This window comes from Canis lupus, chromosome 4, assembly GCF_003254725.2.
Source record: "Canis lupus dingo isolate Sandy chromosome 4, ASM325472v2, whole genome shotgun sequence".
NCBI lineage: Eukaryota > Metazoa > Chordata > Mammalia > Carnivora > Canidae > Canis > Canis lupus.
The window spans coordinates 42,661,162-42,673,052 of record NC_064246.1 but is presented as its reverse complement, the minus strand read 5'-3'; the positions used below and the strand labels follow the sequence as shown (position 1 = coordinate 42,673,052).

Sequence of the window (11,891 nt, the reverse complement as noted above, 5' to 3'; positions counted from 1 at the left end):
TTTTCTCTAGCTCCTTTATGTGTAAGGTTAGCTTCTGTATTTGAGTTCTTTCCAGTTTTTGAATGGATGCTTGTATTGCGATGTATTTCCCCCTTAGGACTGCTTTTGCTGCATCCCAAAGATTTTGAACGGTCGTATCTTCATTCTCATTAGTTTCCATGAATCTTTTTAATTCTTCCTTAATTTCCTGGTTGACCCTTTCATCTTTTAGCAGGATGGTCCTTAACCTCCACGTGTTTGAAGTCCTTCCAAACTTCTTGTTGTGATTTAGTTCTAATTTCAAGGCATTATGGTCTGAGAATATGCAGGGGACAATCCCAATCTTTTGGTATCGGTTCAGACCCGATTTGTGACCCAATATGTGGTCTATTCTGGAGAAAGTTCCATGTGCACTTGAGAAGAATGTGTATTCAGCTGAGTTTGGATGTAAAGTTCTGTAGATATCTGTGACATCCATCTGGTCCAGTGTATCATTTAAAGCTCTCGTTTCTTTGGAGATGTTGTGCTTAGAAGACCTATCGAGGGTAGAAAGACCTAGATTGAAGTCACCAAGTATAAGTGTATTATTATCTAAGTATTTCTTCACTTTGGTTATTAATTGATTGATATATTTGGCAGCTCCCACATTCGGGGCATATATATTGAGGATTGTTAAGTCCTCTTGTTGGATAGATCCTTTAAGTATGATATAGTGTCCCTCTTCATCTCTCACTACAGACTTCGGGGTAAATTTTAGTTTATCTGATATAAGGATGGCTACCCCTGCTTTCTTTTGAGGACCATTCGAATGGTAAATGGTTCTCCAACCTTTTATTTTCAGGCTGTAGGTGTCCTTCTGTCTAAAATGAGTCTCTTGTAGACAGCAAATAGATGGGTCCTGCTTTTTTATCCAGTCTGAAACCCTGCGCCTTTTGATGGGGTCATTAAGCCCATTCACGTCCAGAGTTACTATTGACAGATATGAGTTTAGTGTCATCATGATATCTATTCAGTCCTTGTTTTTGTAGATTGTTCAACTGAACTTCTTAAAGGGGAATTTTAAGAGTCCCCCTTAAAATTTCTTGCAGAGCTGGTTTGGAGGTCACATATTCTTTCAGTTCCTGCCTGTCTTGGAAGCTCTTTATCTCTCCTTTCATTTTGAATGAGAGCCTTGCTGGATAAAGTATTCTTGGTTGCATGTTCTTCTCATTTAGGACCCTGAATATATCCTGCCAGCCCTTTCTGGCCTGCCAGGTCTCTGTGGAGAGGTCTGCTGTTACCCTAATACTCCTCCCCATAAAAGTCAGGGATGTCTTGTCTCTTGCTGCTTTAAGGATCTTCTCTTTATCTTTGGAATTTGCAAGCTTCACAATTAAATGTCGAGGTGTTGAACGGTTTTTATTGATTTCAGGGGGGGAATCTCTCTATTTCCTGGATCTGAATGCCTGTTTCCCTTCCCAGATTAGGAAAGTTTTCAGCTATTATTTGTTCAAATACATATTCTGGCCCTCTGTCCCTTTCGGCGCCCTCGGGAACCCCAATTAAACGTAGGTTTTTCTTCCTCAGGCTGTCGTTTATTTCCCTTAATCTATCTTCACGGTCTTTTAATTGTTTATCTCTTTTTTCCTCAGTTTCCCTCTTTGCCATCAACTTGTCCTCTATGTCACTCACTCGTTCTTCCACCTCATTAACCATCGTTAGGACTTCTAGTTTGGATTGCATCTCATTCAATTGATTTTTAATTTCTGCCTGATTAGCTCTAAATTCTGCAGTCATGAAGTCTCTTGAGTCCCTTATGCTTTTTTCTAGAGCCACCAGTAGCTTTATAATAGTGCTTCTGAATTGGCTTTCTGACATTGAATTGTAATCCAGATTTTGTAACTCTGTGGGAGAGAGGACTGTTTCTGATTCTTTCTTTTGAGGTGAGGTTTTCCTTCTAGTCATTTTGCTCAGTGCAGAGTGGCCAAAAGCAAGTTGTATTGGGAAAAGGAGAAAAAGAGAGGAGAGAAAGAAGGAAAGAAAAGAGAAAAAGAAAAAAGAAAAAAGGAAGAAAGAGAGAAGAAAAAGAGAAAGAAAAAGAAAGGGAAAAAAAGGGTGGGGGAAGCAAACAGAAATCAAAAAGAAAAAAAAAAAAAACACGGGGGAGTATCTTCTGATTCTGTGTACTTAAATCCCTTGACTTCCCCTGGAACTTGTCTGTCTCGCTGGTCTTCTGGGGGAGGGGCCTGTTGTGCTGATTTTCAGGTTTTAGCACTTGGGGGAGCAGCTCTGCCCCCTGCCTGGTGCAGGGCTCAGTGGGGGTTGTTTACCCTGTGAGGCCCCAGGAGGGACAACCGCAGTGGCGAGGCCAGCTCTGGAGCCCTGGATTCAGCCCCCGCAGGAACTCCAGAGCTCTCCGTCTGCAGGCTCTGGGGCGGGCCGCTGATCTGCTCAGCTCGGGGCAGGAGCGTCCTTGCGGTCCTGGGTCCTCCTGGCCTCTGCCTGTCCTGGGGGGAGGACGGATCCTGGGCTGTGTCCCGGCGCCCAGTGCTCCCGGCCTGCGCTGTTGGATTTGCGCTCCTGGCCGCGCAGCCCCCTCCGCGGAGCCGCTGCCCGAGCTCCTCTGAGCTGCTCCCGGGTCAATGTGTGCGCGTGCTGTAGCCCTTTAGGGGAGCTTGGTGCACTCTCCCCGGGGTGCAGTTGCTGTGTTAGTGTCCCAGGGAGCCTGAGGGCATCCCCGCCCTCCTGGGTCCTGCTCTAACTCCCTGTAAGCGTCTTTCTGCCCGGGGAAGATTGGTGCAGCTCCTGCTTCTCTGGGACAGAGCTCTCCTGTCCTGGGGACACTCCCCCCGGCCTTAGCCAGGCTCTTCGCGGGGTCCCTTCCCCTTGGATGCCTTTTGTTTCTTTATTCCCCTCCCGCCCCGCCCCCCGTCTTCCTACCTTGATAGAAGCGCGAACTCTTCTCACTGTAGCATTCCAGCTGGTCTCTCTTTAAATCTCAGGCCGAATTCATAGATTTTCAGAATGATTTGAAGGTTATCTAGGTAATTTGGTGGGCACAGGTGATTTGGGAACCCTACTCTTCTGCCATCTTGCCCCTCCTCCCCGGAATTGACTTTAATTCAGTGATAAGACTTTCGTATTAATTTCTATCTTCACAGAGGTGAGAAATGCCATTACTCAACCAGGCAATGGATATTTGAAATAAAAAGATGTATTTGACTTAGGGAGTTGTATGGCATACATAAAAATGAAGAGGCTTATAACTGAATTTCTCTCAGATACCTGGTTTAGACTTCTTCTATAAATTTACCTAAAATACAAGAAATGAATTACCATATCAAATTTTATTTTTTAATTTAAATTCAATTAGTCAACATACATTATTTATTAACCAATGGAACATAGATAATTTTAAGGTATAAGCAGAAAGATAGTATTTTTCAGGAAATCAGAAAACCATTCCACCAACAAGCACAGCTTCTCTGTCTTCTCTAAAAATTTTCATAGAGTTGGACACTTAGAAAATGTCCTTCTGTGCTTATCCAGGTGGGGACCTCTCAGGTAGTTCCCAAGAAAGAAAGGTTCATGTTAAAAGATTTCATAGTCTCTAGATCATAGCGCCTGATTAGTCTATGCCCAGGGCACTCAAATATGAACACTTGCTTGCATTTTCAGTAAATCAAGGCAAAGATATTTGACTACTTGGAAATTCCATCTCTCTAGAGTCAGTTAAAACACCCATCTAAATGAGACAATATAAATGTGAAATCTTGGACAAATGATATCTATGTTGAGTATTCAATATTCTCCAGAAAGTGAATATTCTATAATGGAGAAGAGAAAGGTAGAAAGATAAGTAAAAGTAAAGAGTTAAATTAGAAAACTTAGAAGAAAAGAAAATAGGCTAATGAGACCTTTAAATAAAGTCAGAGAAGATGTTTATATTCTTGTGACCACAAGAATAAGCATAACCAAGAGCCCTGTTAAGAGTCCAACCAACCAAAAAGACCTAAGGAGGTCCCAGTGAGATGGAACTCTGGTCCCCACTCACAATCCTCTGGGCAATGGGACCTCCTCCGCATGCTAATTGCATCATTATGAGACAAGCCAAATGCAAATGAAATAAACAATAATTTGGGGACAGAACAACATGTGGACTGGGCAATTTCTCCTTAGAGACAGATTGTAGGAGGACTTCTGGAGGGTCTATGAAGCAAAAGATGAGAAGGAATAAACTGGGCTTGAAGTGCTCAGACATTTCTCAAATCCTATAGATGTACCTCTCATAACTTGCTTTGAATTTGGTTTTGGCTTATTATTGACCATAACCAAAACCAAATTCAAAGCAAGTTATGAGAGGTACAACTACAGGATTTGAGAAATGTCTGAGCACTCAAGCCCAGGTCTTCTTTTATTAGAACTATCACACTTTAAAGTATGCATGCCTTTTGACCCAGAGAGTACATTTTTAAGGCTCTATCCCACAGAAATATTTGTACGTGCACACAAAGACACAGAAACAGAGATTTTCCAATGCAATATTACCTATAATATTCTAAAATTGGAGCAAAGTCTAAATGTCCAAGAATAGGAAGGTGCTAAATAATCACACACACACACACACACACACACACACACACAGATCAGAGTATAGTGGTTAGAACAAAGTCTTCAGAACCAAAATGCTTGGGCTTACATTTCAGCTTCACTGCTTACCAGCTATGAGCCCTTGGCCAAATTGCTTAGCTTTTCAGTGACTCAGTCTTCCTCAATGCTAAAAAGAAGACAAAATTTCTTTGTCTGTAGCGCTATTGTGAGAGTTAAATGAGATGCCTCTCTAAAGAGTCAGAACATTATCTGGCACATAACAGGTACTCAGTACATGTTAGCATGATTCTTATTTTGAACACACAATTATGTAGTATTTAAAAATAGAATCTAGCTGTAGCTTCTACCATAAAACTCTGCAAAATACACTGTGAAATGAAAAAAGGTCGCAGAACAGTAAGTGAAGAATGATTCTATTAATTATTTAAGTGTATATAAGCAAACGTGTATATGTATGTATATAAAAGCATAGCAGAAAGTGTGGAAAAACCAGCCAGTAGCAACAATTATCCCTAGAATTGTATTGAATGGCAGGAGGAACTGAAAGGAGATAGCTTTCTTCCTCTTTATATTGCTGCATTTGAGAAGCTTTTTTACAAACATAGATTTTTATTTTACTTATGTACTTTTAAAAATACAGTTGACTCCTGAACAACACAGGTTTGAACTGCATGAGTCCATTTACATGTGGACTTCTTCAATAAATATATTGTACAATTTTTTGAGATTTGTGACAATTTGAAACAACTTGCAGATGAATTATGTGTCCTAGAAATATTGAAAAATTAAGAAAAAGTTGTGTATGTTACGAATACATAAATTATATGGAGATCTTAGTCTATTTTATCACCGACTACCATAAAATATACACAAATTTATTATTAAAAGTTAAAATTTTTAAAAAAGTTAAAATTTATCAGAATACACACAGAGACTGTATATGGCATCATTTGCAATCAAGAGAAATGTAAACAAAAATAGGAATGCAGTACTAAATCATAACTGCATAAAGTTAATTGTAGTACATGCCACAATACTATAAGAATTTCATAGTGGTGAGTTCAAGTGCTGAGTATCTGCTTAAAATGCTATATGATGCTAATCATCTCTGCATGAGCAGTACATCTCTCTGGTAAATTGAGTAGTGCAGTAAAAAGTGATTTCTCATGGTTCTTGCATATTTTTCATTGTGTTCAGTATAATACCATAAGCTTTGAATAATACCAGGGGACCCATATGAAATGCCATTAGTGATTCTGGAAGTGCTCTCAAGAAGCAGAGAAAAGTCATGACATTACAAGAAAATGACGAATTGCTTGATAGGTACCATAGATTGAGATCTGCAGCTGTGGTTGCTCACCATTTCAAGATAAATGAATCCAGTGTAAGGATACAGTAAAAATAGAAAAAGAAATGTGTAAAGCTGTCATTGTAGCTACACTAGCAGGTGCGAAAACCTTGCACTTTTTGTGAATTACCTTTTTATCTTGTATTGAAAATGCAGCTTTTATATGAGTGCAGGATTGCTATAAGGAAGGCATGCCTATAGACTCTAATATGATTTGAAAAAAAGCAAAATAATTATATGACAACTTTAAGCAAAAAGAAGATAAAGGATCTAAAGTTGGAAAATATGGTGCCAGCAAAGGATGGTTTGATAATTTTAGAAAGAGGTTTGGCTTAAAAAATGTCAAGATAACAAAATCAATTTCTTCTGATCAAGAGGCAGCAGATAGGTTCCCAAAGGCCAAATAAAATCATTGAAGAGAAAGGATATCTGTGTCAACAGGTTTTTAATGCAGACAAACGTGTCCTATCCTGGGGGAAAAATGTCACAAAGGACATTTATTACTGAGGAAGAGCAGTGAACACAGGTATTTAATGCAGAAGGGATAGGCTAACTGTACTGTTTTATGCAAATGCAGTTGAATTTATGATCAAACCTACCCTTATCTATAAAGTGGTTAATCCTCAAGCCTTGAAAAGAAAAAATACCAGCTGCCAGTCTTTGATTGTATAACATGAAGGACTGGACAATAAGAATCCTTTTCCTGGATTGGTTCTATCAATGATTTGTCCATGAAGTCTGGAAGTACCATATCAGTAAAAGACTGTCTTTTAAGTTCTTTTGATATTAGATAGTGCCCCTGGCCACCCAGAACTCCATGAGTTCAACATTGAAAGCAATTAAGTATTCTAATTGCCCCTAAACACAAATTCTCTAATTCAGCCTCTAGATCAGGGTGTCATAAGGACCTTTAAGGCTCACTACACATGAGAACTCCATGGAAAGAATTGTCCATGGAAACTCCATGGAAAGAATTGTCAATGCTATGGAAGAGAACTCTGATAGGGAGAAGATTATGAAAGTCTGGAAAGGTTATACCATTAGAGATGCCATCCCTGTTATAAAAAAGCTGTGAAAGCCATCAAAGCCTGAAACAATAAATTCCTGCTAGAGAAAACTGTGTCCAGATGTTGTACATGACTTCATAGGACTTACAAGAGAATCTATCAAGAAGATCATGAAAGAGATTGTGGATATGGCAAAAAAGGTGAGAGGTGAAGGGTTTCAAGATATGGATCTTGGAGAAATTCAAGAGCTAACAGACACCACACCAGAGGAATGAACAGAAGACAATTTGATGGAGATGAATACTTCTAAACCAGTTCCAGACAATGAAGAAGATGTAGAAGCAGTGCCAGAAAACAAATTGACATTAGACAATCTGGCAGAAGGGTTCTGATTATTCAAGACTCCTTTTGACTCCTTTTACAACATAGAGTCTTCTATGAAACAGGCGCTGAAACTAAAGCAAATGGCAGAAGAATTGGTATTATATAGAAACATTTTTAGAGTAATGAAAAAAACAGAGTCAGAAATTATCTTGTATTTCTTTAAAGTTACACCCAGTGTGCCTACTGCCCCTGCTTCCCCTTCTACCTCTTCCACTTCTACCTCTGCTGCTGGGGATGCAGCAAGATGGACCCCTCCTCTTCCTCCTCCTCCTCAGCTTACTTAACATGAAAATGACAAGGATGAAGATCTTGATGATGATCCACTTTTACTTAATGAATAGTAAATAATCATGCCATACAGTTAATAAACTTACCTATTATGTATGCATATGTCTTCATGTGAAAAAACTAGCATCTGTATAGCAAGAACTGTAAGAGACATTTTTGTATTGTCATCATCACCTAAGTATCATTCATCATGTAAAACATTGTGTACAAGACTTGTATGGAAATGGATAGCCTACCCTTACACAGACACAAGGTGAGTGATACTTAATATAAAATTAATAATGTGTTTGTTTTCTTACTGTTTCATAAATTTGTTTTCTAAGGATTATATCACTATACAGTATGCCTCCCTCTTTCTAATTAGAGAAACTTTGTATCAGCCTGTCGTCAGCCTGTCATCACAGGTGTTTTTTATAAGCATGTTAGCAATGTTTCCAACACTGTAATATGAATATGACTGTAATACTCAATGCCATAGACTTTGTATAAGTATTCATTCATTAGTGTATTGGCTAGGCTACCATGAAGCAATCATATTGATTATACTAGGCCACCATAAAGCACTCATATCGCTGTTTCTTTGTTACCAATGCATGAATTGTTATACCTGTATATAAATATTTTTCATGTTATGTTTTCATTTTTGATGTCTAATGTTAGTAATACATAGAACATCTACAGTGTTTTATATCATATAAGACAACATTGATGTAGGCACTGATAGACAATCCATCTTGCAAACAGGTAATGTAAATTTACAGTGTCAATATAGTAAAGTACTGTAAATGTATTTTCTCTTCATTATGATTTTAATAACATTTTCTTTTCTCTAGCTTACCCTGTTTTAAGAATACCATATACAGTAAATATACAAAATATGTGCTAATCACTGTTTATGTTATTGGTAAGGCTTCTACTCAACAGTAGGGCTATTTGTAGTTAAGTTTTGAGGGAGTCAAGGTTATATGCAGATTTTCAACTGTGCAGGGGTCAGCACCTCTAACCCTTGCATTGTTCAAGGGTCAACTGCATATACTTCTGAAAATAGAGTAAGAAGACAACTAATTAAGTAAAGATGCAATAAAAACAGTGAAAACAATTCTGAACAAGTGTGTGTCTGCAATGATTTAACAATCTGAGTTTCCAAGGAAAAGGGAAGTAGGACTTCTTAGTCTATGGTCACAAGTGTAAGACAAGGACAGGACTAAGATAAAGCAAGCACGGTGACTAGTATTAAGAAAACTGTAGACACTCACTTTTAGAGCTATGACTTGCACAGTCCTTAGATCTGGCCTTGGTCTAACATTACATTGAAAATATCCTCCAGTCAAAGGATCTGCTTAGCGGCCAGTATCACACAAAGACAATGTCCAAAACTATAAAGTATAGATTTCATTCTCTTTCCACTCCCACTTTAAAGAAAAAAAAATAACCTAATTGATTTTTAACATCTGGAGTTTAAGACTGATGTATCCCAGGTGCAGTCTCCCAGAATTCAAACTGAACAAAAGTCCCACCTTCTTTATACCTATTCACTTTTCCCTTCTGTAATGTCATCCTGACCAAAAGGATATTATTTATGTGATCTGGGAGAGGGAGTTGGGGGGTGGGGGTGGGGTTCATGAGTCTTTTTAAATGCTTGAGTACGAAGCATTGGATTCTTAAATGGTTTGACAGGGAATTCACTCTTTTCCTTTGGCTAGTATGATACCTGCATAAACATTTATAAAGTTAGCTAGGCTTAGGAATGCAGTATGACACTGGCCCAGGGTGAAATGAAATATCCAACACAGAGTAGTATTTACCTATCTGACTGAAATGCTTCAGGATGGCCTCATCATTTGTTTATGGAAGACATTCATTCTGATTGGTCAGTGCCCATGCCTTCTTTTTTAAAAATAATTTTGAATATCATCCCTGTGAAAAACTAAGACTATGCTCAATAAACAGTTTCATATGTAGTCCAACCAGCTGAGCTAATACCTATAGATATTGATAGTTTAGTCTTCTTTACTGCATGGTAACACCACTAGATGGCAATAGTTTCTGTATTTCATGTGGCAAGTTGAATAGTCCCACCAAACATGATGCATTTTTCAAGTGCAGAGATTCACTACCCAAGTGAAACTGATCCTAGATAAAGGCCACATAAAGTAAATCAATTTAAAAGGAAGGACCAAAATTCAATATTACATAGAGAAAAGTGATTCTGGATTTATCTCATAAAATTAAAAAAAAATCTTTTAAATGCAATTACTCCCCGTTTTGTCTTTATAATTTATAGAATTTCAATTATAATCATAACTGCTTCTAATTATTAGAACAAAGAATGAATCACATTTTGATTGTTTAGAGAGACAAAATTTCTCTAACAAATGTTTTAGGAGTCTAATATAATGTCCTTAGTTTCAAAACTCAGCATGGTTTTGTAAAAATACCTAAGGCATTTAACAATTTTTTCAGGAGCATCTCTTAGTTCTGTGATAATCCAATCATTCTCTTTGGAAATGCTAATTTAATCTGTTTCATTTTCATTTGTTAATTCATCTATTCATTTATATCTAATCTGTGCAGGAATCAAGCAGTTCTCCAAACATCATTTTCTTCAACATCATTAAATATTGCTGTAGTAGGTAGAATTCTAAGATGGTCCCCAAGATTCCTGCCTGCTGGTATATTTGTGCTGTGTAATTCCCTCCTTATGAATATGGGTAGGGACTGTAACTGTGGGAAAGTCACTGCTGTAATTGTGTTAGGTCACATGAGATTCTGTCATAGCAGACAAGAGTAAGATTCTCCTGTTGGCCTTAGAAAATGCAAACAGCCAAGTCAAAATTTCCCATGGAGGAGAATGTGTGACAAGGATCTGAAAATGTCCTGAAGGAGCTGAGAGCTGTCCCCCCTGTTACCAACCAAGAAAATGGGGACTTTAGTCCTATAATCACAAGGAACTGAATCCTACCAACTAGTGAGTGTGAAAGAAGACCCTGAGTTTCGATAAAGTCACAGCCCCAGCTATCACACTGTAATTTCAGACTCATGAGACCCTTAGCAGACAACCTGGCTAAACCACACTAGAACTCCTGCCTCGTGGAAACTGTGAAATAATAAATATGTGTTGTTTTAAGCTCTTAAGTTTGTGGTGATTTCCTATGCAGCAATAGAAAACTAATACACTCAAATTTTTTCAAATATTTATATAATTTGCATAAATATTTAGAGACTCTCTCAATGAAAAACAGTAGACAGAGTTGTTGGTAAGAAGGATTAGGACAGCCAGATTCCACAGTTAAGAGCAATGCATTTCTGAGTGAGGACAGATATTGTGAGATATTCTGAGTGAGTGCCTTAGGTACTCTGAGTGAGGACAGTGAGGATAGTCCGTGTGTGTGTGTGTCTGTAAATATGTACATATGTACATGTATATATAACAACATATATGTGTATGTATATATGTATGCATTCATGTATGTATATGGGGAATAGAGTGAGAGAGAAAACAAATGTAAAAAATGTTAAAAATGGATGTATATTGGTAAAGTATACATAAATTTTCATCACACCATTCTTTCAAACTCTCTACAGTTTTTCTTTGTTCAAAATAAAAAGAGGAAAAAAGTAGACAAACAATGCATTATTAAGAAGACCCCCCCCACCACCGCTAATACTGACTTCTCAACATAAACAATGGAAGTCAGAAGACAATGGAAGTATATTAGGAAAACACTGAAAAAAAACCCTGTCAATTTATAATTCAATGTCCAACAAAAAATATTGTTTAACAACGAAGGCAAAATAGACACTTTCAAATAAACAATAGTGGAGGGAAAGGGAAGGGAAATGACCCTAATTAAAGCACAGAGATCCAGAAAGTAGTGAAGAGCAACAGTAAATATGTGAATAAATATATAGAAATACTAACTTCATAAACAGTGGTAATTTATTGTAGAGCTACTGTAGATTTAAGTCTACAAACTTAAAATCTCTCACCTGACTCTGGAAATTCCCTAGTCATGACTCATTGGGAAAAGGACTATGAAAACTATAGGGGTTAAAGGTCAGTTGCCTGCATTAGGTATCCTACATATGTAAATGTGATGGGACTCTATTGTTGTCCCTGAGACAAATCTGAAAGCAAAAATTGCAATTCTCAACTATTTGCTTGCAAAGGACACTGTGACAGTACAGATAAAAACACAAAAGACATGAATCATGCATTTTTTACTAAGAGTTTCAGACTCCTCAGCTAAATATTTTACCCAGGTTTTAGGTAAGTACAGATTAAATTTTCTTTT

The 11,891-nt window shown here is 37.7% G+C and overlaps 1 long non-coding RNA gene across 3 annotated transcripts in view; it reads left to right on the top strand.

Moving 5' to 3' along the window:
- The first annotated feature begins 6,878 nt into the window (after positions 1 to 6,878).
- The window catches only part of LOC112651269 (uncharacterized), a 29,800-nt gene continuing 24,787 nt past the window's right edge, over positions 6,879 to 11,891 (top strand). For 2 of the 3 annotated variants that reach the window (XR_003130704.3, XR_003130705.3), the window contains exon 1: positions 6,879 to 7,849. This is a non-coding gene — a long non-coding RNA (uncharacterized LOC112651269). The remainder of the gene's footprint in view (positions 7,850 to 11,891) is intronic. The other variant, XR_003130703.3, reaches the window with a different exon arrangement.